Source organism: Vulpes vulpes, chromosome 16, assembly GCF_048418805.1.
Source record: "Vulpes vulpes isolate BD-2025 chromosome 16, VulVul3, whole genome shotgun sequence".
NCBI lineage: Eukaryota > Metazoa > Chordata > Mammalia > Carnivora > Canidae > Vulpes > Vulpes vulpes.
The window spans coordinates 93,184,613-93,211,289 of record NC_132795.1 but is presented as its reverse complement, the minus strand read 5'-3'; the positions used below and the strand labels follow the sequence as shown (position 1 = coordinate 93,211,289).

At 38.3% G+C, this 26,677-nt stretch overlaps 2 pseudogenes; one reads left to right on the top strand and one right to left on the bottom strand.

Moving 5' to 3' along the window:
• The first annotated feature begins 3,186 nt into the window (after positions 1-3,186).
• On the top strand, positions 3,187-4,455 carry LOC112934399 (non-histone chromosomal protein HMG-14 pseudogene; annotated as a pseudogene).
• Positions 4,456-14,773: 10,318 nt separating this feature from the next.
• On the bottom strand, positions 14,774-14,905 carry LOC112934398 (thymosin beta-4-like; annotated as a pseudogene).
• Positions 14,906-26,677: the final 11,772 nt, after the last annotated feature.

Here is a 26,677-nt window from a genome sequence, read left to right as displayed (position 1 = left end):
GAGAAAATGATCCAGTGGAAAAATATCATAATCAATATTTTTAATATCCTCATTCAAACATCTTACAGGATTAAATAATTTTTCAAATCTTCTCATAGATGTAATTAAGTAAGGTTATCTAAAAGCACTATTTTCTTTATTATTTTGAATTATCATTTCATCAACATCCTTTTGGAAATTTGTAACTCATTTGCTTAAAAAATAGCTTGAGATGTAATTTGCATGTTATACAATTCATCCAATCATTTATTCTATTTTTTAAGGATTTTATTTATTTATTCATGAGAGACACAGAGAGAAAGAGAGAGGCAGAGATACAGGCAGAGAAGCAGACTCTACACAGGGAACCTGATGTGGGACTCGATCCCAGAATCCCAGAATCATGACCTGAACTGAAGGCAGATGCTCAACCACTGAGCCACACAGGCATCCCCATTTGACTATTAGGAATAAAATTGCTATGAACATTTATTCATGTAATAAGTTATGCAAACATATATTTTAATTTATCATTTCTCTTAGGTAAATATTTAGGAGTAGAATTGCTGGATCACATGGTAACTCTACATTTAATCATTTGAGGAACTGCCAAACTATTTTCCAAAGTAGTTGTATCTTTCTACATTTCCACCAGCAATGTATGAAGGCTCCAATTTCTCCATTTGCTCGTCAACAATTACTATTATCTGTCATTTTGATTACAGCCATCCTAGTGAATGTGGGGTGTTATCTCACTGTGTTTTCCATTTGCAGTTACCTGACAGCTAATGATGTTGAACATCTTTTTATGTATTCATTGGCCATTTGCATATTTTCTTTGGAGAACTGTCTATTCAGGTCATTTGTTCATTCTTAATTGCGTAGTCTTTTGCTTATTAAGTCATAATAATTCTTGGTGTATACTGTTGACTATAAGTTCAAAACTAAGGAATCAACAATATATATTAAATCAGATGCCTTTAAATAGAAACACATATAAAAACGAGGGTATGTATTAATCAGTTGATGAAATGTGACCAGAGACTTGTAGGAGTCTAACTCAATACTTTCCCTAGGAGAGGGGATCCCTGGGTGGCGCAGCAGTTTAGCGCTTGCCTTTGGCCCAGGGCGCGATCCTGGAGACCCGGGATCGAATCCCACATTGGGCTCCTGGTGCATGGAGCCTGCTTCTCCCTCTGCCTATGTCTCTGCCTCTCTCTCTCTCTCTCTCTCTCCCTCTCTCTCTCTCTCTGTGTGTGACTATCATAAATAGTAAATTAAAAAAAAATAAATAAAGATTAAAAAAAATACTTTCCCTAGGAGAAATGGGAATATTCTAATTCACTATTTATGGTGACTTTATAAAATATAGTAAGAATTAATTCTACCTTTTTATGCTATTGCAGATGGAATTGTTTCTTCATTTCGTTTTTGGTTTGCTCATTGCTATTGTACAGAAATATAATTGATTTTTGCATATTGGTTTTGTGTCATGCAAATTGCTGAAGTTGTTTATTGCTTCTAAAAGTTTTTTAGTGGATTCCTTAGGATTCTCTCTCTCTCTTTTTAAAGATTTATTCATTATTTTTGAGAGAGAGAGTGAGCGCAAACACAAATTGAGGAGGTGGGGAGGGGCAGGGGACAGTGAGAGAGAAACCAAAGCAGACTCTGCACTGAATGGGGAGCTCACCGAAGGACTCAATCTCATGACTGAGACTGAGATCAGACCTGAGCTGAAACCAAGAGTTGGACGCCTAACCAACTGCACCACTCAGGTGCCCCTCCTTAGGATTTTCTCATACAGAAGATTATGTTATCTACAAATAGAGATAGTTTTTCTTCTTCCTTTCCAATTTAGATACAGTTTATTTTGTTTTCTTTTATTTTATTGTCTAATTTCCTTGACTATGACCTCCAGTACAATGTTGAATAGAAGTTATGAGAACAGACATCATTGTCTTGCCCCTGATCTTAGAAAACATTCAGTTTTCATCATTAAGTATGATGTTACCTGTGGGTTTTTCATAAATGTCAGGCTGAAAAGATTCCATTCCATTCCAAGTTTGTTGTTTTAGAATGAATAGGTTTTTGTAGTTTTGTGAAATGCGTTTTCTGTATCTGTTGAGATGTTCATATGGTTTTTGTCCTTTATTGATGGGTTATATTATATTAAATCCATAAATAATGGATTTTCAGATGTCAAATTGACCTTGCATTCCTGGAATAAATCCCCTTAGTCCTGGTATATGATTCTTTGCCTATATCACTGATTTTGGTTTGCTAGTATTTTAGGATTCTTGCATATATATTCATAAGAGATATTAGTCTGTACTTTTCTTTCTTGTGATGTCTTTATTTATTTATTATTTTTAAAAAAGATTTATTTTTTAATGAGAGACACACAGAGACAGGCAGAGACACAGGCAGAGGGAGAAGCAGTCTCCTCACGGGGAGCCCGATGTGGGACTCGATCCCTGGACTCCAGGATCACGTCCTGGGCCAAGGGCAGTCATTCAACTGCTGAGCTACTCAGGCATCCCATGTCTTTCATTTTTGAGAAAAAAATATTTTATTCACTCACCTGACAGAGAGAGAGCAAGAGAACGAGAGTACAAGCAGGGGGAGTGGCAGAGGGAGAGGGAGAAGCAGGCTCCCCACTGAGCAGGAAGCCCATGTGGGGCTTGATCCCAGGACCCTGAGATCATGACCTGAGCCAAAGGCAGATGCATAACTGACTGAGCCAACCCAGCCCCCCCTCATTGGAGTTTATTGAGATTCCTGGATGTATAGATTAATTTACAGATTATTTTCCAACAAATTTGAGATATTTTCAGCCATTATTTCTTTTAATATATTTTCTGGTTCTTTCTCTCCGCTTTTTCTGCTACATTTTCTCATTACACATATGTCAGTGTGCTTACTGGTGCCACATTTTTCTGCGGCTTTCTTAACTTTTCTTCATTATTTTTTTTTCCCTCTGTTCTTTGGATTATATGATCTCAATTGATCTACCTTCAAGTTTGTTGATTCTTTCTTATGCCAGTTGAAATAAAGTTAGTTTCTCTGGAAAGAGCTTTGAACTCTCTGCTCTAACAGGCTGCCTCCCCTACCCCAACCCTCCACCAAAGCAGTATCTTTGAGCCACTGCTCTGGAGCTGAGGGTGGAAATGATCTTTAAGTGCTTTACAAACAGGATGCTAGATAGGGATGGTAGCCTCTGGCATTCTCGTCTTGGCTCTCCTCGTGTGGGACCTCTCCCCTCCAAGTGACCTGAGGCAAGGCAGTTGAGGCCTGAGTATTCTGAGTCTGCAGTCCCTGGGGGAGAGCCTCCATCATATGAGTAAAATGTGCATAGAGGAAAGAAGTTTTCAATTTCTTGGCTATACTTACCAGGAATATAGACTTTGCAAGTCAGAGAGGGAGGAGATAAGAGCTGCTAGTAGCAGCTCCAGGTGAGATACGGTAATCCCTTGACTGGAAACTCAAGAGGAAGAAAGCCCTGCCTTCTTGGTCAAATATTCCTGAAGCGGAACTTCCATAAAGCTAAGCTGGGGAAGGAGAGTGAAGGAGTAGGTTGTGTCTCAAGCACTACAGATCTTCGCTATTAGTACTGAAATTTAGTAGATTTCCTTGAATAAATATTTCTTAATTTGTTGTATGACCTTAAGACAATTTTCAGAGACTTTAATGGGGTGGTTTTTAAAATAATTTTCTTCAGTTATGGTTATTTTGCTGGGGAACAGATTTGTGTAGCACCTCAAGCTGCCATTCTGGAAGTGGAATTCCTTGAATTTTAGTTTTCACAGGTAATCTTAGAATAATGAAGAAACAACTTATTTGGGGAAAGTAGTTCTTATTTTTAAATGAATAACTATGACATGTTCATTTCTTCTGCAAATAAGCCTATTGGTGAGATTAACAAGCATGATCATGAAAACAAGGTGTCCCTTTTAAAGTCATAGATCTCTGTATTTGTATTTATAAATCTCATAGGCAAACACATACTTCTCCTTTACTAGGGGGACTTCAACAGGTATGTGAACATTAGGGTAGGGTGGCAACAGCTTGGGCGGTGGGAGGAGTGGAGGAGTGGCAGTGGCCAGGCAGCCCAGCCTTGTGAAGGCTCTGGGTGGCCCACAGGCACGCCTCGCACACCTGCCCTGGCACCAAGGTACCCAAGGGCAAGGTTAGCTTTGCCAAGAGGGCATTGAAGGATGAGTCTAAGACGAGGTCGGCGAGGTGGCCAGCCAAACCTGCTCCTGCAAAAGTGGAAGGGAAGCCAAACAAGGAGACAGAAAAGGCTAAGTCTTCAGACAAAAAAATTGCAAACAAGGAGAAAAAGGGAACAAAGGAAAACCAGACTCAAGTGACTAACCAGAAAACAAAATAAGACAGACTTCAGAAACTGGAGAAAATGAAAATGAGGAGAGGCTAGCCTCTGATGAAGCTGGAAAGAAAGAAGCCAAGTCTGATTAAAATCCTATATCATGTCCTCTCAGTGGTCCCTATCTCCCTGCTTGTATAATCTAGAGAAATATTTTTATCAACTATTTTGTAAATGCAAGTATTTTAGTAGCTCTAGAAATTTTTTTATGTTCATTAAAAAATTTTTATTATTATTTTTTTAGCTCTAGAAAATTTTAAGGAGGGAATCCCACTTCATCCCATTTCTAAACTGTAATGCTTTGTTTTTTTTTTTAAAGAGGTGAAATCATTGGCTGGTTGTTTATTTTTTGGTACAACCAGAAAACAGTGGGATATTGAATGCGGGAAGCTTCAGTTGTCTTGGCTGTCAGTTTAACATTCCGCGGATGCGGTGGTTTTCATATCCTATAATACCAAGCATACTGAATGGCAATTTGGAGTCAGTTGTGCATTTAATATGTCTTGATATTTCAAATTGTATTCCCATGTTGTTTTTGGTAGAATTGTTTCCTAAAGAAAACCACTCCTTAATCTTGGCTCTCCCTGTCAGAATTTTGTACACTCTGTAACATCTTGGTTGTGGTAGTTCCAGTTTTCCTAGTAACTTTGTTAATGTGCTATGCAAGACTGAAAATCTGAGTATGGAATGTAGATAAATTGGGAATTAATGGGATTTATCAATGTAACAGCATATCAACATTTGAAGATATAAGTACTTGATATACCATAGAAAATTTGCCTCCAAATTTTAAGCCAGAAGATCACTGGACTAACTTTTAGAAAAGAATCACAAATACATGATTTTTTTAGACTTTTAGTATGTATGTTAAGAATTGTGTACAAATTGAGGTGACAGTTGGTTAAGAGTCCGACTCTTGACCTCAGCTCGGGTCTTGATCCTAGGGTCATGAAACAGACAAACGAACAAAGAATTGTATACAGATTGAAATGTCTCTACTGATCCTCAGAATAACCAATAAAAACTCAATTATGAAAGAAAAAATAAACATAAAGGCAGCAATGATTATAAAACACAATGAAACTCTAAGTCAAGACTTCATATTTGTTTTTAAAATCCATATTCATATATTATTAGGTTCAAATCAAACTTCCATCAATTAGATTGAGTTTATCTCCCCAGGATATATGTTATTTATCCTGAACCAACAATTCCTCCGTATTGGAGTGTATGACATATGAATTAGTAGCAAGCACAATCATTTCACTTTAATGCATTTTTAGTTCCTTTCTTAGGTTTGTTCTCTGTTGGGATGATTTAGTGTTTAGTAGCACAAGCACATGCAGAACAAGAGACAGAGCATTTCTCTGTAAACATAGCAAATTTGCAAACAATACCAATTCTTATCCTCTTGAAATTTGGCCAACAATTAATAATTCAGGATATCCTAAGTACAGAAAACACCAAACACATCCCTGACCACTCCCCCCCCCCCTTTTTAAAACATAGAACATGTTAAGGTAGGGATGGCTGGATATGTTAATGGATAGACTATGGGCTGTGAGGAGACACAGGATGACTGGATGGCTTTGGGCTGAAGCAACTGGAGGGGTGGAGTTGCCATTAAGTGAAGCAGGCAGTTTTGCAAGGAGAGCAAGTTTTGGGGTACGGAGGTTCATCAGGGATATTTTAGTAAATGAAATGTGCAGGCTAGTGTCTGAATCAAAACTTCACACTTTACCTAATTTGAACCCTCACTCAGCTCTGGCTTGCTTTAGGCTGGAAAGGCAACAGTAAAGTCTTGGTCAGCTTCTGACTCTTTTTTTTTTTTTTTTTTATGATAGTCACACAGAGAGAGAGAGAGGCAGAGACACAGGCAGAAGGAGAAGCAGGCTCCATGCACCTGGAGCCCAACGTGGGATTCGATCCCGGGTCTCCAGGATCGTGCCCTGGGCCAAAGGCAGGCGCCAAACCACTGCGCCACCCAGGGATCCCCTGACTCTCTTTTCTAACTGTGGTTCTCCTCCTCTTTCCTGTTCCCCACCCAGCTCTTCTTTCAGTATAGGAAGGGACAGAAAGATCTTATTGACAGGCACCTCTCGGACGTGCCCCATGGGGAAGGCAGATCCCTTCCTTGAGTCCATCAGAGATTCTTGTGCTGGGCTCTTTGATGACAGCTCCCTGGACCCTGGCAATGCCTCTCCTCTGATTGCCTTTCTAGACCCCTCCCTTTCATCTTTCAGGCCACTCCTTTGGTGGGAACTGATGAACTCTCCAGGACAGGATCCAAGAGGGACCTAAGACCTGTATTTCGTCCATAAGAACCACCTATGCCTTGCCCTGCCCTCAGAGGGAGTGTACTCTACATTTAGTGCAGCTGCCTACTCTGCTATCACTTGCTGCTTTAACCTGGAGAATTTTTTCAGAACCAGGTTTGGCACTAGCCTCTGAGCCATAGAAAATCCAAGAGAAACAAGTCAAACTCTCTTTTGAAGCCTCCTTTAATAGTTGGCTAACATGAGAGGATGTACATACTAGAACACAAAACAAAACAAAAACCTAACAATACCAAGCGTTAGCAAAAAGCGTGGAACAACTGGGATCATCATATGCTGGTGATTGGACTGCTTCTTTGGAAAACCTTTGACAGCATCTACTTAAAATGCCCTGGCAACTCTGAATCTAGTTAGATTTCTACTATATACATGCACACGTATATATGATCAACAGAAGGCATATGGAGTAACAGTCATAAACTGGAAACAACCCAAATGCTCATCAGCCAAAAGAATGAATAAATGATGGTGGTATATTTTCTAAATGGATTTTTTTTTAAAGGAATGAGCTACTGCTATATGCAATATGGGTAAATTTCACAGATATATGTTAAGTCAAAGAAGCAAAGTACAAAAGAATATGTTTGATTCCATTTATATGATGTGGAAGAACAGACAAGACTAATCTGTGTTAGAAGTCAGGATAGTATAGTAAGCAGTGACTAGGGGTGGGCAAGAGAGAAATTTCTGGGTTGCTCAAATAACTCTACATGTAACATGAGTGATGATGGTTACATTTGGAATGTGATGGGTTTACACATTTCCAAAATTAAATCTAGCCATGCAGTTACAATTTGTACATTTTATAACACGTATGTTACATTTTGCCGAGAAAGAAAGTTAAAAACATAATTTATGGAGAAATTCATGTTCTCCCAACTATTCACGCATTGCATTCTCATTATTTGATAACATGCGCCTGGAATTATCTAGAGGGGGTGTTTTAGCTGTGAGGACATTCTGAGTCAACTACTCCTGGAAGAGACATTTCAAAAAAGTGAAAATGTTATGTCTAAGTAAAACCGGTCCTCTTCCTTGGCTGCTGGTTTCCCTAAGCTTCGGAGGGTTCTACTCAGCCCGCAGTTTGGCTTCCAGGGCTTCTTACCAGCACTTACCAGCAGGCGTCAGCCCTGTGCAAAACCCACACGCCAGCCCTCCGTGAGTTGGAACTTTCTTCCCGGTTCAGGCAACTCATCCTGGCCTTTCAGTTCTCTGATTTCACATCTCTAGCTCCACTTTACTGTCACCACCACTCGCTCCCATGATCATCACGGGGACCATCCTTTTCTTTGCTCATTCAAACACACTGCTCTATCCTTCCATTTTCTCAAGTAACCACCAGCAACACTCCTTTCATGCCATCGCACCCTCAGTCCAGCGGCCTGCCATTCTCTCTCCATTCTGCTCTATCCCTCCTCTCTTCACTGACCCCTTATCCAGCCCTGACATCACGGCTCATCGGTGCAATTACTTGGGCCAACACTTTCAAACCTTTGACCAGGCCAGACCCAGCTCTTAAACTCATTGCACTTAGGTTGAAATACAAATGCCACTATAGGGCCCGTAAGGCTTTGCCTGCCTAGCCCTGTGCTGGTTGGTCCCTTTCTACCGTAACTTATTTGCCATGGGTCTCACCCCACACTTTCAGTTCTTCCCTGCACCACTATAAAAGTCATTTCTTCCAAGTCCCTTCTCTTAGTCTCTTTCCTGATGATAAGGTGTTTATTTCCTTCAATACACGATTTAAAATTATACCCATATTTGCGTACTTGTGGGCTTAATGTTTGTTTTTGGCTTGAGACTGTGCACTCCACAAAGGTTGTGGCCATATCTGGTTTGCTCATCTTCCGCACAAGTAGTACCCAAGTACTCGTAGGGTGTATGGTAGATGCTCAATAAGTATTTTTTGCATGCCAAGATCAATCTGTTAAAAAAAATAGCACTTTGTATAATATTTGTCCCCTCAGAGCACTTTAACATCCATCATCATTATAATTGCATAATTAGCTAGATCAGTGTTAGCTGGCTATCAAACTCCCATTTGATAAATGAAGAAAATGAGGCGTAAAGAGAGTTGACTAAAATGTCAGAGTAAGGACTAAAGCCAAAATCTCTAACTTACCCATCTGTGTGCATCTTAACTAGCATATGTAAACGTTCTGTCTCTTGATCAAACGTGCAGTGGGGAGGAGAGCTTAACGGTTAGGTGCTCAGGCTCTAGGGTTAGACTAAGGTTCCTAACCGGATCCAACGCTTAAACTTGCTGTGTGACTTTGGGCAAGTTACTTAACTTCCCTAAGCTTCAGTTTCTCCATCTCTAAAGTGGAAATAACAATATCTATCTGAGGAGGTTAGAGTGAGTTTGAGAAGCACTCAGTCAAAGTTAGTCATTCTTTGTGAAAGTCTTTTGAGAATAATGATTATATTTCCCCATCTCCAGTCACTTTAACAGCGCAGGGCCTTTCAAGGTGCTGTTTCGCACAATTGCTTGACACAACCTTCTGGCAACATTGGGATTTTTGTTTTCTTGAATTTATGCTTATCTGTGAATACTGTTGCCTTTGAGGAATGAAAAAAAAAAGTGTAATATGTACCCTCGGTGTGACCACTCCCACGTGTATATGCTTTAAGACCTGATAATTAAGAGCAGACTTCCAGACGCCTGTTTTCTCTTAGTTCACTCATTTTAGAGTCCATTTTCCTGTCCCTCTTTGGAAGAATGTAATGGATATAACTTGCATCCTCAAACTCCCTTTATTCTGGGACGGCTCTGTATACTATAACCATGACAGTTCCTGTAAATTGACCTAATAAGGCATTGAGTTAATGGGGTAATCTCTACCCCCACAGGAATAGGGTAGAAAATTATAGAGTAGCATGCAAAGTAGAAAGGTTAGTTATCTTTATGATAGAATTCTAAAGTTTATTAGAATGGAAAAATCACATGCCCTTTGAAAAATTGCTTTATGCAAGATAAAGGGATAATTTAAGCCTACAAAAGAGAAGTAAAGGTCATGACATTTTATCTAAGTTTTTTTTGTCTCCTGCAGTTATTAATATAAACATATAGGCATAATGGTCCCTCATGAGACTTGTGAAACATATGAGAGCAAATTTAACTGGAGGTTTCCTTGGAAAGCTAGTACAAATGACTAATGGGTTGCAGTCTGTTAGAAAAGACAAAAATGCTTTGTTTATGTATGATGATGCCTCTTCCTCTCTTCGTCATCATTTATTCACATTTTTATGTAGCTACTTGAGGTATGAATCTGCGAGTCAGAATTTGTTAAAAACACAAAGCATTTTTACATATTTTGTTTCTTTTACAGAATTCAGGAAACTACTGAAACAGAATAGAACAGGCTCCATCTCAACATTCAGTGATCCTTTCAGTTTTCATTGAGATACTACAAATTGATCATTTTAAATAGGTTCTCTTTTACCTATAGTGCATTTTCTTTCTTTCTTTCTTTTTTTTTTTTAGAAATGTTAAATTGCTTCTCTGGCATTCCCCAAAGATAGCCAATGAGATTTTTCTAATGAATAATTTGAACTTATGATGTACCCACACTTAATGTGTTTTAATTCATGACAGCTATTACTCTTACTGCTGCTCAAACTGTTACATGCTGGGCATGTCTTCAGGCATGACTTCCGAGGCATTTTGACGTGATCCTGTTAATCTTTGATAACCTCTTTGCTTTCTGGGAGGATAAAATAGTTCAAGTCTCCATGTGTATATATTCTACTTCAGACCTGGAGTTAGCCATTTCTTTAAGAAGTGTGGTTCCTTTTAGTAGGAAACTGTATTTAGAAACTACAGTCTAATTGCTCAAGGTGCATGTTGCTGAGTTAGTCGTTATTGGCCGACTTTTCCAGAAAGCTACTTTCAACAAAAAAATTTTTTAAAAGATTTTATTTATTTATTCATGAGAGACAGAGGGAGAGAGAGAGAGGGAGGCAGAGACACAGGCAGAGGGAGAAGCAGGCTCCATGCAGGGAGCCTGATGTGGGACTCTATCCAGGGACTCCAGGATCATGCCCTGGGCCAAAGGCAGATGCTCAACTGCTGAGCCACCCAGCGATGCCCCAACAAAAATTCTAATTGATTCATTTGATGCGTGTGGTATCTCTATCACCTCACTTTAGAACGTCTTGCTTTCCTCAAGTTCTTAGTGACTTTTCTATGGTCTTAAACACTCATTTTTCTACCTGTTTTGTTAGAAAGTATCTTTTTCCTTCTCTGAATAAAATGTTTTGATGATTGGAAATCAATAGACTTGGAGCATATGTGATTTCATCAGGGAGTCTGTATGGCATAATTCTAAGGGAGCTGGCATTGGTATCAGAATGCCTGGATTTAAATCCAAATGTGGGAAATTAAGTTGATGCAGTGTTGGTTCCCAAGCATCCTACCAGGCCAGCTATCCTAGACTAGGTCATGGTGCAGAAAAGCTCACAGATCAAAAAGAAATTACAGTGTATTGAATCACCTTCAAGGGAGCAAGAAGAGATTCACACACATGAATGGTTCCAAGCCACGTGGACTACTAGACCACCTGAATCCCACATTCTACAATGTCCAGTTGGATATTCTGTCTCTCTCTGCACATCGGTCTTCCCTGGTGATGGTGTGATTCCAAAGACCAAAGTCAAGGTTGAACAAGGTGCTTAGCAGGAAGGTGACCGAAGCAGACACACTCTTCCTTTTGGGGAGGCAGCACAGTCAAGTACTTCTGGCCAAAAGCTGTAGCTTGCCAGTGAGTCTGCTGAGCAGCTGTGGACCTTATCTCTATCTCTTGGATGGAGCACATGTGGAATCAGAGTGGGACTGTAAGGGGTGTCACTGTTGGGGAACTGGTATTAGAGATAAGATATGATCAAGATACTGTGGCTATGAGTAGAAAAAAAATTTTTTTAATTTATTTGCCTTAGAGAAAGAGAGAGTGGTGGGAGGTGATACAAAGGAAGAGGAAGAGAATCTCAAGCAGACTTCCCACTGAGCATGGAGCTGATACAGGGCTGGATCTCACGACTCCGAAATCATGACCTGAGCTGAAATCAAGAGTCAGACACTCAACCGATGGAGCCACCAAGACGCCCTTGTTTAGAAAAATAAATTTAAAGAGATATGGGTTTGAAACAAAGCAAGAGAGCTTGACAGTATTTTTTTTTTAGCTCATTGGGTTGGTAGAGCAGTTGCCTTATATTTTTGCTTCTTGGTTCTAAATCCACACAAACAATTCAGAAGATGGTGCACACAGTGTGCTCTTCAGAACTAGGCTCCTTGGGATTTTCCTAGTGCTCCATGGGCTAAGGAAGGTTAGGGGAAGATAGAGAATGGGAGGTAGGGATACAGGGTTGTGGAAGAAACCACCACATCCACCACTACAATGATTTAATGGTTTCATAGGAAAATATGCTTTAAAAAGTAGGGGTTGAGGGACACCTTGGTGGCTCAATGGTTGAGCATCTGCCTTTGGCTCAGGGTGTGATCCCGTGGTCCCGGGATCAAGTCCTGCATTGGGCTCCCGGCATGGAGCCTGCTTCTCCCTCTGCCTATATCTCTGCCTCTCTTTTTGTGTCTCTCATGAATAAATAAATAAAATCTTAAAAAAAAAAAGTAGGGGTTAAGCCAGCTTAAACTTGATCCCTAATTACATGACAAGTTTATGGCACTGGAGACAAGCTTATTAAAGCTGTAACTAAGATTATCAATAAGTTCTATCTACTTTACAAAGCACCATTTTTAATAAGCATTGGCTCTTTGGAAAATCTTAATGTAGGGGCGCCTGGGTAGCTCAGTTAATTGTCTGACCAGCTCAGGTTGGGATCTCAAGGTCCTGGGATGGAGCCCTGAGAAGGCCTCTGTGCTCAGTGGGGTGTCTGCTTGTCCCTCTTCCCCTCCCCCTGCTTTTGCTCTCTCTCAAATAAATAAAAAAAAAGTATTGGGGGGAAAAAAGAAAAGAAAATCCAACATACCCCAGCAAGATATCTTACGTTAATGAGGTTATTAGTAGGAAAATTAAAATGTGATTCCTCTGATAATGCATATGATGTACAAATTTGGGAATAAAAGAAAGTTAAGACCTTTAAATAAATGTATAAGATAATTTGGAAGATATAATTTTTTAGGGAGGGGAGAGGCAGAGGGAGAGGGAGAGAAGCAGACTCCCTGCTGAGTGTGGAGCCCTATGCGGGGTTCAAGCTCAGGAGCAGAGCTAAAATCAAGTCAGACAATTAACTGACCAAGCCACCCTGGCACGCCTGTAAGATATAATTTTAAAATGTTAAAAAACATTCACAAAACTACCATCATAATAAAATTTTTAAAAATTTTTTTGTGTTGGGACACCTGGGTGGCTCAGTGGTTGAGCGTCTGCCTTCGGCTCAAGTTGTGACCCAGGGTCCCGGAATTGAGTCCCACGTCGGGCTCCCTGCATGAAGCCTGCTTCTTCCTCTGCCTGTGTCTCTGCCTCTGTGTGTCTCTCATGAATAAATAAATAAAATCTTTAAAAATAAATAATTAAATTTTTTGTGTTATTTTTACTTACATAGATAATTCTTGAACAATTATCATATTTTTTTTTATTTCATGTTCTGTTTTTTCATGTTTCCAGGTTTTCCTGATTATCATTTAATACCTTATGTTTTATTCTGTTGATGTACCATAATTTACTAAGCTGTTCTAATATTGTATATTTAGGTTATTCTCACTTTTTAAAAGATGTCATAGTCAATGCTGTAAGGAAAGCTGTATTAATATTTACTTTTGCTTTGCTTCAGTATTTTCTTCAGGATAAATTATTAGAAGTGAAATTATAATAAAATAGCATAAGCTTTCACTTTTGCTTTACATGGTCTAACAGTTCACACAGGTTTATATGACATGATAAATAAATGAGGTAACAATTTTTTGTCTATTTCAAAGGGCCTATCTAAACCCATTTAAAAACACTGTTTAGGGCACTGGCTGGCTCAGTAGATAGGGCATGTGACTCTTGATCTCAGGGTTATAAGTTCAAGCCCCACCTTGAGTGTAGAGATTACTTAAAATCTTTTTTATTTTTTATGTTATTATTTTTTAATAAAATCTTTAAAAAAACACTGTACATATTTATATATCTAAAAATCGACCCTTGTAAAGCAGAATATAACAGTAACAATGAACAGGAATTCTTCTCATTTGCCTAACATGTTAAAATTAAGAATGCAACTGATGTATTGATTTTTCTTTCAGGTTTTATTGTTTGTTTATTTATTTATTTATTTATTTATTTATTTATTTATTTATTCATGCGGGACAGAGAGAGAGAGGCAGAGACACAGGCAGAGGGAGAAGCAGGCTCCATGCAGGGAGCCCAACGTGGGACTCGATCCAGGGTCTCCAGGATCACACCCTGGGCTGAAGACAGCACTAAACCACTGAGCCACCTGGGCTGCCCTCTTTCAGGTTTTAAAACTTTTTATTTGTATATTAAAAAATTGTGCATTCCATTGGGTGCCTGGGTGGCTCAGTCAGTTAAACATCTGCTTTTGGCTCAGGTCATGATCCTGGGGTCCTGGAATTGAGCCTAACATCAGGCTCCCTGCTCAGTGGGGTATCTGCTTCTCTCTCTCCCTCTCCCCACATCCCACTTATGCTCTCTCTCACTCTCTCTAATAAATAAATAAGATCTTTTTTAAAAATTGTGTAATCTAATAATTTTTTTGTATTCAAATAATTAAAAGCATTGGAACAAAAAAATTGGCACTCTGATTAAACTGCATTTTACGGCCTGCCCAATACCTTGTACCACTTTGGTTTTTACTCTAGATTTCACTGTTGTCCCACCCAGCTTCTTCCCTCACCAACACACAAGTTCTTTTCCTTCCCTGCCAGCCAGCCAGGCAGATGGGAGAGACAGGCACTGCCTCCATTGTCAGTAGTTCTCAATTCTTTGATATGAAAAGGGACAGTCATTTACACTTGATCCAACCTCTTTACGTCTTACAAAGTTAAATGGCTAAAAGAAATAAAACAAGAAGGCAATGCTTATGGAACGTACAGTGCACATTGGCAGCGCACGCCTCATTACAATTCACCTGCTTGCTCCTCCTGTTCAATTGTTTCTTTTGAAAGCATATTTTTCTCTTATGTTTCTGTTTTCTTCAGTTTTGACTTATTGAATTTCTCAATCGCAGCCATATCAGGTTGGTCAGACATGGTTATAAGGGAAGCGGAACGAGGCATACAGTCAAGTGAAGTTGGGTCTGTGCAGTGGCCACCAGCGAGTCTTAACTGATATATTGATAAATTGTAAACTTTCTTCCTTCTTTGAATGTCTTGCCAGAAAAATATTAAAAAAAAAAAACACTGACATAGCACATAGGCAGCATGAAGCACAGAATAATTTACAAAATGGACATTATCCCAATTTTGTAAACCATAACCTTTCTTTAAAATAGAGATATTAATTTGGGAAAGAAGTTAAATCAGTTACCAAATGACTGACTTTAACAGCTTACCATTAGCCTCCAGAGCTGGCTTTATGTTGTGAGAATGTTGATATTCCTTCTTTCCAACTAACCAGGTTTTTTTCTTTATCCTAATTGATTTAAGGTTCATTATATACAGAAAATTTTACACTACTTTTTAATTTTACATAATAGAATGCACAGATATAAAAATATATATTTTTAAGATTTTATTTATTTATTCATGAGAGACACACAGAGAGAGGCAGAGACATAGGCAGAGGGAGAAGCAGGCTCACTGCGGGGAGCCTGATGCTGAATTAGATCCCAGGACCCCAGGATCATGACCTGAGCCAAAGGCAGATGCTCAACCACTGAGCCACCCAGGCGTCCCTGAAGTATATATTTTGATCAGTTTTGACAAACACATAAACCTGCATAAAACATACCCCAAAATCTTAGAAAATAATTTATGCCTCCTTATAGTCAGTCCTCTCTCTCCTGGCCTGCTGAAACAATCACCTTTTTTATTTTACTGTAATAACTTTGTTCTAGAACTTTATATAAATGGAATTATTCAGTAGGGTTGTTTGCCTCTTTAGCTCAGCATTTTAAAAAATTCATTCCTATTGTTGCATGTTATCAGTACTCCATTCCTTTTTTTGCCAAGTAGTATTTCAACTTCTGAATAAATTATACTTTATCCGTTTTCCTGTGAATAGACATTTAGGTTGTTTTCAATGTTCAACTACTGTGAATAAAGCTATTATGAACATTCATGTACAACTCATTTTGTAGACATGTTTTTATTTCTTTTGAGTAAATTCATAGAAGTAGAATATTTGGGTTATGGGATAGGAGTATGTTTAGCTTTATGAGAAAATGATAAACTGATAAATAAGATGACAAATAAGAAAAAGACAATCATATAGAATAGGGGAAAGACTTGAACAGATTTTACAAAAGAAGAGATCCAAATGGCCAACAAATATGTGAAAAGATGTTCAGTTTTATCAGTTATCTAGGGAAAGCAATTTAAAATTATAATGTGATCCTCTAAAAAATTACAGTACAATACATTATACATGCACCACAGTGACTAAGTTAAAGAGATGAAAAATACCTCTTCCCAGCTTGCTTATAAAATGGGACTGTTGGGGATGCCTGGGTGGCTCAGTTGGTTAAGTGTCCAACTCTTGATTTTGGTTCAGGTTATGACTTCAGGGTTGTAAGATTGAGCCCTGTGTCAGGCTCTGTGCTTAGCACAGAGTCTGCTGGAGACTTTCTCTTTCTCTCCCATTGTCCCTGCCAAAATAAGTAGATAAATCTTAAAAAAAAAAATCCATTGCCTGGTGAGGAGATGGAGACTAGAAAGAACTCTTTTATACTACTAGTGCTGAGTGATAGAAATCAGACATACAAAGGTGCATTCTCTATGATTTTATTCATATAAAGTACAAAAACTAGTCAACATGAACCTATGTGTTTGAAGTCAGCATAGAAGTTAAAGGGAGCATGATGAGGCTTTTGGAATAGTGGTAATGTACTGCTTCTGCATCTGGGTGCTGATGACACAGCTGTGTTTGATTCATGAAAATTCACTGAGCTTTACACTCATGATATACACATTTTTTCACTATGTATAGTAAATGTCAATAAAAAGTTAAGGACTACAATTTAGTATAACCGCATAGCTACCAGGACAACTAAAATTAAAAAGATGTAAAATTCGGGACACCTGGGTGGCTCAGTGGTTGAGTGGCTTCCACTCAGGGCGTGGTCCTGGGGTCCCAGCATGGAGTCCCGCATCGGGCCCCCCTTGAGGAGTCTGCTTCTCCCTCTGCCTGTGTCTCTGTCTTGCTCTCTGTATCTCTCATGAATAAATAAATAAAATCTTTAAAAAAAAAAAGATGTAAAATACTATGAGTTGGTGAAGATATATAGTGATAAGAATACTCATAGAATTCCTTTGGAAAACCATTTGGCAGTATCTACTATTGTGAGAAATATGTGTATATATATATATGTATATATGTAATTTTACGTATATTACCTAGCAATTCCATTCCGAGGCATACATACCCAATGGAAATACATATATATATACAATTATTATATATGATATAATAATTTTCTTAGCAAAAGTATCCATAATAGACAAAAGCTGGAAACAGCCCAAATGTCCATCAAAGGTAAAATAGATCAATAAATTGTGGTATATACACTTTGCAGAATGCTGTGTATCCATGAGAACGTACAAACAATAGCTGCATGCAACAAGCAGATGAATTTCACAAATTTAAAGTGGAGAACCCAGATATCAAAACATAGGATTCTATATATATATAGAAGTTTTATATATGAAGTTTTAAAAAAGGGAAAACTAATCTATGATATCAGAAGGGAGGATATAATTAACTTAGGGGGCTTTGTGACTGGTACCAGTGACAAGAGGCCTCTTAGTGCTGCGATAATATTCTGTTTTATGATCTACGAGCATTGCACAAAATGTGAACTTCCTAGAAGTCCATCAAGCTAAATGCTTGATATGTGTGTGTTTCTGTATATATGCTATATTTCAATGAAAGTTTTCTTTAAAAATGCCCAAGGAAGGAGAAGGTCCAAGATGGCTGTGTAGGAAGATCCTGAGCTCACCCTCTCCCGTGGACTTCCCAAAGTTACAACTATGTATAGAATAATTCTCTCCTAAAAAGACCGGAAGACTAGTAGAACAGCTCTTTCACAACACAGGAAAAATACAGACAGACATTCAGAAAGAAAGAGCCATGTCAAAACAAGTAGGGGGGCAGAGAAGTGGTCTTGTCAGGACTCCCACTCCAGTGCAACTACCCACAAGAGGAAAGGATAGCACAAATGCACAGCTCCTCTCTGAGGAGTGAGGGTTGTGGCACAGCCCCGCTTCAAGCACCCTGCCTGTCAGACCTGATCTAAAAAGCAAGTTCCCCAAATGACTAGCTCTGAAGACCAGCAGAGGTAATATCTGGGTGAGCTAGAGAGCTGTGGGAAACAGACTGCTCTTGAAGGCTCACACACAGACTCAGTTGCCATAAGTCTCAGTGCAGAGGCATGACAAGTGCCTGGGCCATGAGTGAGGGTTATCATTGACTAGAGGAGCAGGAATCTGTTGGAGATCTCTCTAGAGAAAAAGGTACTGGCAGGTACTATATTTTTTTAAACCCTTCTTCTTCCTTGCTAGCCCAGTGCCAGCAGCTGACATTTTTGGCACTCTCAATCTTCCTCACTAACCCAGTTCACCCGGTCCCAGAAATCTCCTGGGGCCCAACCCCAGCAGACCTGGCTCAGAGCTTCTCCATGGAGGCTCCCTGCCCTGACAGACCCATGGGGTAGGCACACCACAGCCAGGTACTCTTCCACTGCTGCCTTGCCCCGCCAGACCTAGAAGGTGCATACACCTCACACAGAGGACATCCCTTGAACATTTGGCTCTTCTGGCTAGAGGGCCTGGGACTGAAACAACTGGAGAGGCAGAGCTTGGGAGGCTTCCATGCCCAGGGCGCTGCACAGACATCAGACTGAGACACACCCTTAACATTCCAGTGACCATTACTTCAAGATTGAGAGGGACAGCTGCTTTGCCTAACACACAGAAACAAACATAGAGAGCCAGGAAAATGAGCAGAGGATATGCCCCAAATGAAAGAACAAGACAAAATCTCAGAAAAAGACATTAATGAAACAGAGATAAGCAATCTACTTGATGAAGAGTTTCATGTAATGGTCACAAAGATGTTCACTGAACTCAGGAGAAGAATGGATGAACACAGTGAGATCTTTAACAAAGATGTAGAAAATATAAGAAAATTACAAGCAAAAGTTACAGGACTGAAGAGTATAATAATACACAGTACATTAGAGGGCTTCAACAGCAGACTGGATAAAGCAGAAGGACAGATCAGCAATCTGGAAGACAAAGCAAAGGAAATCGCCTAGACAGAACAACAAAGAGAAAAAGAATTTTTAAAAGTGGAGATAGCTTAAGGGACATGTGAGACAACATCAAGTGAAATAATATTCACATTATAGAGGTCCCATATGGAGAAGAGAGAGAGAAAGGGCCAGAAAACATATTTGAAGAAATAATAGCTGAAAGCTTCCCTACTCTGGGGAAAGAAACAGATTTCTAGGTCCAGGAATCCCAGAGAGCCTTAAAAAAAAATAACCCATTGAGATCTACACCAAGACAATTTATAATTAAAATGGTGAAAGTTAAAGGAGATAATCTAAAAGCAGCAAGAGAAAAACAACTTCTTGTAAAAAAGGAAATTTCATAAGGCTATCAGATTTATCAGCAGAAACTTTTCAGGCCAGAAGAGAGTGGCATGATCTATTTAAAGTGCTGAAAGGAAAAAACTTCCAACCAAAAATTCTCTACTGGCCAGGTTATCATTCACAATTGAAGGAGAGATTGAGTTTTCCAAATAAGCAAAAGCTGAAAGAGTCATTGCCACTAAACTGGCCTGACAAGAAATGTTAAAGGAACTTCTTTGAGGTGAAACAAAATAGTACTAATTAATAACCAAAAAAAAAAAAAAATCTAAAAATCTAAAGGTAAATATAGAGTAAAAGGTAGTGACTCAGTCATATATGGTAAGTATGAAGGTTAAAAGACAAAAGTGGTGAAATTAACTAAAACTACAATAATTAGTTAAGGGATGCATAAAATAAAAAGATGTTAAATGTGATATCAAAAACATAAATCACTATAGGGGCGGTGAATATGTAGAATTTTGGAATGTGTTCAGATTTAAGTTGCTATCAACTAAAAATAGACTGTTATAGAGTGAACCTCGTAGCAACCCCAAAACAAAAACTCATAGTAAATACACAAAAGAAAATGAGAATCTAACCATAGATGACTAGAGAAAGTCATCAAACCACAAGGGAAGAAAGAAAGAGAAAAACAGAACAGAGAGAAACTGCAAAGAGAGTCAGGAAACAATTAAGAAAGTGGCAAGAAATACATACCTATCAACAAATACTTTAAATGTAAATGAACTAAACTCTGATAAAAAGACATAGAGTGGCTGAGTGGGTAAAAACAAAACAAAACAAAACAAAACACATCTATCTACTGCCTACAAGAGACTCTCTTCAGATGTAAGGACACACATAGACTAAAAGTGAAGGGATGGAGAAAGACAGTCCATGCAAATGGAAATGGAAAAAAAAAAAAAAAGCTGGTGTAGCCATAAAGACATCAGGCAAAATAGACTTTAGCACTAAGATTATAATAAAAACAAAGAGGGGAAATTAAATAATGATAAAAGGGTCAATCTGGCAAGAAAATATAACTTTTATAAATATATATGCACCCAAAATAGGAGCACCAAAATATATAAAGCAAATATTGACAATAATACAATAATAGAATAATAGGAGGGGACTTAAACACCATACTTACATCAATAAATAGATTAATAAGGAAATACCAACCTTAAACAATACCTTAGGCCAAATAGACTTTATAGACACATGTGGAACATTCCATCCCAAAGCAGTAACTTACACATTTTCCTCAAATAAAAATGAAATATTATCCAGAATAGATCATATGTCAGGTGACAAGTCTCAATAAATTTGAAAAGACTGAAATTATAACAAGCATCTCCAAATACAATGATGTGAAACTAGAAATCAATTACAAGAAGAACACTGGTAAAACCACAAAAATGTGGAGATTAAACAACATGCTACTGAACAACCAACCAATGGGCCATTGAAGAAATCAAAGAAGAAATAAAAAATTGAGAGAGATAAATAAAAACAGAAATATGATCTACCAAAATCTCTGGGATACAGATAAAGTGGTTCTAAGAGGGAAGTTCATAGAAACATAAGAAAAAAGGAAAATATCAAACAAACAAACAAAAAATCTAACTTTACACCTAAAGGAACTAGAAAAAGAAAAACAAAGCTCAACATTAGTAAAAGGAAGGAAATAAAGAGCAAGAAATAAATGAAATAGATGAATGAAATTAAAATCTGGTTCTTGGGGATTGCTGGGTGGCTCAGTCATTTAGCGCCTGCCTTTGGCCCAGGGCTCGATCCTGGAGTCCCGGGATCAAGTCCCACGTCGGGCTACCAGCATGGAGCCTGCTTCTCCCTCCTCCTGTGTCTCTGCCTCTCTCTCTCTCTCTCTCTCTCTCTCTCTCTCTCTCTCTATATATATATATATATATATATATATATATATATATGTCTATCATGGAAAAAAAAAGCTGGTTCTTTGAAATGATAAACAAAATCGACAAACCTTTAGCTAGACTAAGAAAAAAAAAGAGGACTCAAATAAGATCAGAAATGAGAGAAGAAAAGTTATAATACCACAGAAATACAAAGGATTTATCATAATTATATGCCAACAAACTGGACAAGCTAGAAGAGATGGGTAAACATGTAGTATTCCAAGACTAAATCATGAAGAAATAGAAATCCTGAAGATTGATTACTAGTAAAGAGATTGATTCAGTAATGAAAACCTCCCAGCAACCAAAGTCTGGGAGCACAGAGCTTCACTGGTGAATTCTACTAAACATTTAAAGATTTAATACTTGTCCTTAACAAACCCTTCCAAAAAACTGAAGAGAAAAGTATGCTTCCAAACTCATTTTGTGTGGCATTACCCTGTTATACCAAAACCAGACATGGACACCACACACACAAAAACAAAAGTATAGATTAATACCCTTAATGAATATGGATGCAAAAATAATAAAAAATACTAGTAAACTGAATCCAGCAACACACTTAGAGAATCATACACCATGACCAAGTAGGATTTATTACAGGGGATACAAGATGGTTCAGTATCTGCAAATCAATCAACATAATACACCACATTAACAAAATGAAAGATTAAGATAATGATGAGTAACCTAAAAAAATACACAAAACAAAACAAAATGAAAGATTAAAATCATATGATCATCACAATAGATGCAGAAGGAGCACTTTGACAAAATTCAACATCCATTTACTATAAAAACTCTCAAAGTGGGTATAGAGGAAACATACCTTGACATAATGAAGGCTACGTATGACAAACTCACAACTAACATTATGCTCAATGGTGAAAAGCTGAAACCTTTACCTCTAAAATCAGGAACCAGACAACAATCTAGTCTCACCCCTTTTATTCAACATGATATTGGAAGTTCTAGCCATAGAAATTAGGCAAGAAAAAGAAATAAATGCCATTCATACTGGAAAGGAATAAGTAAAGCTGTTATAATTTGCAGATGACAGGATACTTAATAGAGAAAACCCTAAAGATTCCACCAAAAACCTGTTAGAACTAATAAATGAATTCAGTAAAGTTTAAGGATAGAACATTAACTTACAGAAATCCGTGGCATTTCTACACACTAATGACAAACTATCAGAGAAATTAAGAAAATACAATCCTATTTACAAATGCATCATCAAAAAAAACCCAAATAAATAAAATACCTAGGAATAAATTTAACCAAGGAGGTAAAAGACCTATCCCCTGAAAACTACGAGACACTGATGGAGACTGAAGATGACACAAATAAATGGAAAGATATTCTGTGCTCATGGATTGGAAGAATATTGTTAAAATCCCCATACTACAATTCGATGTGATTCCTATCAAAATTCCAATGACATTTTTTTCACAGAACTAGAACAAATAATTTTTTTAAAGATTTTATTTATTTGACAGAGAGAGAGAGAGACAGAGAGACAGAAAGCACAAGCAAGGGGAACAGCAGAGGGAGAGAGAAAAGCAGGCTCCCCACTGAGCAGGGAGTCCGACGCGGGACTCGATCCCAGGACCATGGGATCATGACCTGAGCCGAAAGCAGACACTCAACTAAATGAACCACCCAGGCACTCCTAGAACAAATAATTCTAAAATTTGTATGAAGTCACAAAAGATCCAGACAGCCGAAGCTGTTTTGTTCTTGAGAAAGAACAAGGCTGGAGGTATCCCGCTCTCTGACTTTAAAATACTTTACAAAGCTATAAGAACAGACACACAGATCAGCAGAGCTAAGAGCCCAGAAATAAACTCATGCATACATAGACAATTAATTTACAATAAAGAAGCCAAAAATACACAATGGAAAAAAGATGGTCTCTTCAATAAATGGTGCTGGGAAAACTGGACCAACACATGCAAACAAAACTAGACCACTATCTTAAAATATACACAAAAATGAGCTTGAAATGGATTAAAGACATGAATGTAAGACTTGAAAACATAAAATTCCTAAAAGAAAACATAGATAGTAAGCCCCTTTTGACATCAGTCTTATGACATTTCTGTGGATTTGACCCCAAAGGTGAAGGAAAACAAGCAAAAATAAATAAATGAGACTACATCAAACTATAAAGCTGCTTCTGCACAGTAAAGAGAACCATCATCAAAACAAACAGGCATCCTGCTGAATGGGACAAGGTATTGGCAAGTTGCATATCCAACAATGAGTTAATATCCAAAATATATAAAGAACTCATACAAGTTAACAACAACAAAAAACAATTAAAAGGGCGGGGGGCAGAGGATCTAAATAGACATCTTTGAGGGGATTGCTCTGTGATACCAACTTTACCTTAATAAAGTAAAAAAAAAAAGAATTTACCTTTTCAGAATGTGACCACAAAAGAAAACCAAACAACCACAAATCCCCCTAAAACACTAATGACATTATAAATGAAAAGAGAATTTTACTGTGTGTAAATTATTCCCTAATGTAAAAAATTTAAAAAAAAACAAAACAAAACAACCCAAGACAGGTAGATACCATTACCTTTCCCTTTTTAAAAAGCATTAATATTTTCTGATTGTAATAGGACAATAGGCAAATTATAGACATTTTGGAGAAATGTACAAAGAATGTACATCCCATCCCTTGCAGAAAATACTTCCTCGCTATGATCTTTATGGACGCAAAAGACCCACCTAAACTGGGACCATGCCGTACACATTTGCTTTCTGAAATATATTAAGCACATTTTTCGGTGTCATTCAATCATTTTCAAAACCGTGAAAACAATGCCCTCAGAGCCGAGGTCCAGTCTGACTCAAACATTACTCACATGCTTTCTTGTCTCTTTGAGTCACTTTTTTCTTTCTTTTTTTTTCCTTTCAGGGTTATCAATAAAAATCACAGTGCTATTAAAAAGGGAAGGTCTCTATTGCTCCTTGCAGCAAGGCGAACCTAACATATCCACGTGTTCTAGTCCAGGGACACAACCTTGAGCTTGGCCATCAGTGTCCAGGAGCTGACTAGGTTGCAAAAATAGAATAAGATGAAGCGTTGCACTGGCACACGGCTTTTACCCCTGTTAGATGAATCATTAACTCAGGCGCTCTGGGGTACAGGACACTTGCCTACCTTGGAAGCCAAACCAGGGAGAAAAGTAGAGTCTGAGGCAGCCTTCCTCTCCGAGGAACAAAGCAAGAGAAATGACTTAGCGAGGAGTTCCAAGTGCCATGTGGCCCGTCCAGCTGTCAGTTGTCTCACTACTCGTGTCTTCCCTCTGACCTGTAAGGGAAAGGATTTTAAAGGATTTTAAAGGACTGTAAAGAAAAGCCCAAAATAGCCCTTTTCCCTCTTCAATGAACTAGTGGAACACTTTTAGGGGAAGCTGAGTGGGCTGTTGACTTATCTACTACAAAAATGGGGGGAAAAAATCTAATTCAATGTTTAAATGTTTTATCTTTTCCAAAAATGAACTTTCCCTTTTCGTGGCCGGTGGTGATTTCTAGGTTACCGTGTGCGTTCTTTGGCAGCTGCAATGGGTAACAGGGATCATTTAATGATGTGAGCTTACTCAGCCAGAGGGGGGCGATCAGAAACAGTTCCCCAGGATTTCAAGTCCAGTGTCTTTGTGTTCATGTCCCATTTGTGGCTGCCAGATTCACCTGCCCCAGGGGAGCCAGGGGGAAACCACCTCAAAAACTTAGAGCAGCTCCCTACCACGTAACAAATAAAGTACAAACTCTGCGTTCTTCAAGGTTGGCTTCCTTTAAAGCAGATGGTGTGTTTTTGCTTCTTGGTGGGGAAGTGCAAAGGCCGACCCAGGAGGTTACAAGAGTCTGGGTGGTGAGGGCAGCCACAGTTTTGTTTGGCAACCACAGTTTCCTCCAACCGGCTTTGCTGTAAAAAGTCTACAGCTCTTTTTTTTTTTTTTTTTTTTTTTTAAGTCTACAGCTCTTGAGGGATGACCCTTGAGAAAAAAGCAGAGAGAACCAGCACTGGTAAAGAAATACAAAACCCCTAAAATGACTTTCTCTGGATTCAAATTTAGGCAATCATTTTCAGCTCTTCTCAACACTCATCCCTGGGTCTTCTTATTACCTGGAAAGAAGCTAGAATACTTGCAGGGCTACTATATTTTTTTTTTAAATTTTTATTTATTTATGATAGTCACACACAGAGAGAGAGAGAGAGAGAGAGAGAGAGAGAGGCAGAGACACAGGCAGAGGGAGAAGCAGGCTCCATGCACCAGGAGCCCGACGTGGGATTCGATCCCGGGTCTCCAGGATCGCGCCCTGGGCCAAAGGCAGGCGCTAAACTGCTGCGCCACCCAGGGATCCCAGGGCTACTATATTTTTTTCAATTACCACCAGATAAAAGTTACAGATTAAAAGTTCTCATCTGATTTCACTTCACCAAATGGTTGATATTTTTCTGCTCCCTGTTAACAAGATATCAAATGCTAGGCTAGCTGCTGGCAAAACATTCTTTTAAAAGATTTTTTAAATTTTTTATTTTTTTGAGAGAGAGCGTACAGGCAATGAGGAGAGACAGAGGGAGAGGGAGAAGCAAATTCCCCATCCATGTGGGATCATGACCTCAACCAAAGGCAGCCACATAACGAACCGAACCAACTGGGCACCCTTAACTAATCATTTTTAGTGGTATATATGTTTCTTTTTCATCAGCTATATAGGAAATGTTTGAAGACAAAAGTAACTCCAATTTAGCTTTCTGTCCTGCTTAGAAAACTCCCAGTCCAATCTAGGTTATTTGCATATGTTCCATGCACTGTCTGGAACATGGTGCTTTGCAAATAAATCTAAATATGAAAAATAAAGTAATAAAACATTAGGAGAAAAGATGAGAGAATATTTGTATAACTTTGTGGGTGTGGTAGTCTTCTTAAGCAAGATGAGAAACCTAGAAAAATTAAAGGGAAAAAAATAGCCATGTTTGACTACATAAAAATTAATTTTTTTTTGCTAGGCAGAAGAAATCATAACCAACGTGAACGGAAAAGGTGAGAGAAAATGTTTGCAATAAAAATGACAAAAAATGATAAATATCTTAATAAACTAAGGCTTCAACAAATTAATAAACAAGAGACAATACAATAAAAAAATGAGCCAGTGTTAGGAAAAGGCAATTCATAAAAGAGGAAGTAAGAGCAGATGCTCAGTTTACTAGGAGTCAGGAAAATGCAGGAACATAAATACATGCATGAAAAGGTATAAAAATACCCAATGGAT